A 2,722-nucleotide genomic window follows, 5' to 3' on the forward strand; every position below is an offset into this window, starting at 1 on the left:
ACAATAAAAATACGAAGAACTGTGATAACAAACTTACAACAAGACATTACAGAACATTTTAATGAGCTTTATATCACGTTTAAGTAAAAATAAGCCTATATTTTCCAAGCTGGCAAAGAAATGAAAATTTGTATTTTTGGTGTTTACACAAAGACTTGCAAATATACATATAAGTCAAAATTATTGAAGGCATGTATACTTCTCCCTTTCATTTTTTCATACAGTTTATGCTTCTTTCTGGCTTTTACAAAAATGCAGGGATACCGCACTTATTTCGGTAAAATATGATCGTAATGTATTTTCAATTCGAAATCAAACAAAAACATCCCACGAAAATGTTTGCGATTTTAGAACCATTAGTGAATATTTGCAAACTACTGCAAATAATAGAGTGCCATATCTTACAAAGTTCAGAGTATTAACGAAACAAACCAGCATTTTATGGCTTCATGTTTCCTTCAAACCGCATTGCTATTTTTTCGAACTTTTCCTTTTGTTTAGCGCTGTAACCTATTAAGTTATATCTTTCAATTTATACATGTGAACTATTTTCAATGAGCATTTTTTTATTTGCTCCAGAATTTTGGGTACATTTTCTTATAGTACCCCTCATTCTTTTTTATATTACATATATACACTCCGAAGTTCGGGATAGTATTTTGAATATACTAGCAATATATGTAAAAGTAGTGGCCTCTGCTGTAGAGCATTACGCAGAGCCTGAGTTCAAGCCCAGTTTTTCTAATAGTGATTGCCCCTCTGTTGGTAATAGTAAACCTCCGAGTGTATTATGTCATGGAAACAACTTCTCATTCAAATACAATTGCCGTTCGGAGTCGGCGTAAAACTGTAAACTTTTACTAGAAATAGTATACATACTTTAAGTGTTAATGTGAATAATGAAAGTGTTTCACTGTTAATAATTATTGTCTAAAATAGTAGTTCGATATAATGTCTGAAAGCTGCATGCACATTTCTGGGGTAGCACCAAATTTCGACCTGAATTTGTTTTTTGTATAAGTGTATGCTGAATCCCTTGTTGACAGAGTACGTTGTGACAGGAGGAAGCAAAGTTAAGATGGCCTTTTCAGCGACTTCACGATATTTACTCTTAACACTAACTCAAAACTCTTTCAGAGACACGGATTCAAATGTGTGTTGTTACAATGTCGAAGTACTCTGGAGATATATGAATGTTTCGTAGATGGATTTTGTACCAAACCGATATTACTACTACCATCTGAAAAATAATCTGACAAACATTTCAGGTTATTTACCAAGAGCCCAGTTATGACATTTCACATTTAATTTGGCAATTCGTCGCGTTCCTGAAAGTTGTATGTAACCAGGGTTCGGAAATTCTCATTTATGATTATTCGTTTTCATTCATTTATGACATTTATCGCGATCGATAGTATTCCAAATCAATTTTTGCATTCTTTTATCGCGAGTGAAAAATGCAAACAAACTTATCATCTCTCACATTCGGAATGCGATCGACAAAAAAATTCCGCTGCTTTTCATCCGCGATCGAAAAAAGCAAAGAAATTTCCTCTCACTCGAATAGGAGAAGTCCGAACATTGCCGATGTACAAGATCACCTAATCAAAGAACCAAGAAAAAAGTATATTTCTGAGCGTTTTTGACGTTCTTGTTTGCTTTCCACAAAGGTGACACACAAATGGCGATTCTCCAGAATGAGTGCGTAAATGAACATCTAGGTCTATTTGCCGCACAGAACGTTTTTGACAAAAACATGGCATTCTATCGTAGCTCCCTTGTGATGGAGCTCGTGGATTGTTAGACCATTTTTATGAAGAAATGATTTTTCACACTGAGCACATTGATATATTGGTTTGCGGTTGGTTTCGTGCGTTAGCCTGTGTTTTTTGTATGTATACGGAGTTAAAAAGCTTTGGTTACAGATGTCGCACGGAAATCTTTCCCGATTCTCATTGTGACAGAGCTCATGATTTTTTAGGGCACATGACTCCTTAAATGTTTTTGCTGGCGAAGGTAAATTCAACAAAGATAGAAATTAGTCCACAAGTTAAAAGGAACGGAAATACTTACGGCAGGCCTGACAAAGAAAAGTTTTTGGTTGTTGTTGTTGTTGTAGCGGCTACAACAACCCCGCCCAGATCGGTTGGTATCTCAGTCGTTGTCGTCAAGTTCCACTAACGGCAACCCTAGGAAGCGTGCAGCTTCTGTGGGATCTGTCTACAGGGACAAGGCCGTTAGGGTTGTCGGGTTTTCCGGGCATGCGAAGAGATGGTTCGAGTCATGTGGGGTCTCTCCGCATGCCGGACATTCGTTCGGCACATCCTCATTCAGCCTACTCAAGTAGGAGTTTAACCTGCTGCAGTAGCCGGAGCGAAGTTGAGCGAGTGTAGTGCGTGTCTCCCGAGGCAGATGAAGCTCTGTCTCGTCAATGTCCGGGGGTGGTATGCCTAGAACGGCATTCACAGGTCTAGAGTCTACATAACTCGAGACTGAGTCCCTGTGAATGCCGTTCAGGGCCTGTCTGTACGCTGTCGGGTCCAGAGGTTGCTTAATGAACCTCTGGACTTCGTCCGTCAGTTCATATAGATGCCTCCTGACGTGCCTAGGCGAGGGCTCCTCTGCAAGCAGCTGTCTGTTTGGGTGGCCACTTCTGTGGCTCCCGATCAGAAACTGCTTGCAGAGCATTGTCTTGTGCTCCTTAACTGGGAGCATTTGCGCC

At 39.4% G+C, this 2,722-nt stretch overlaps 1 long non-coding RNA gene across 1 annotated transcript; it reads right to left on the bottom strand.

Annotated features, from left to right (window-relative positions):
- Nucleotides 1–1,851: 1,851 nt before the first annotated feature.
- LOC108373162 (uncharacterized) lies at nucleotides 1,852–2,103 on the bottom strand. The gene is made up of 2 exons (XR_001848936.1): nucleotides 2,074–2,103; nucleotides 1,852–2,007 (listed from the first exon to the last, which is right to left on the bottom strand). It is a non-coding gene; the product is annotated as an uncharacterized LOC108373162 (long non-coding RNA).
- Between the last annotated feature and the right edge of the window lie 619 nt (nucleotides 2,104–2,722).

The sequence above is a fragment of the Rhagoletis zephyria genome, unplaced genomic scaffold (genome assembly GCF_001687245.7).
Source record: "Rhagoletis zephyria isolate East Lansing unplaced genomic scaffold, Rhagoletis_zephyria_1.1 Rzeph_scaffold_06432, whole genome shotgun sequence".
NCBI lineage: Eukaryota > Metazoa > Arthropoda > Insecta > Diptera > Tephritidae > Rhagoletis > Rhagoletis zephyria.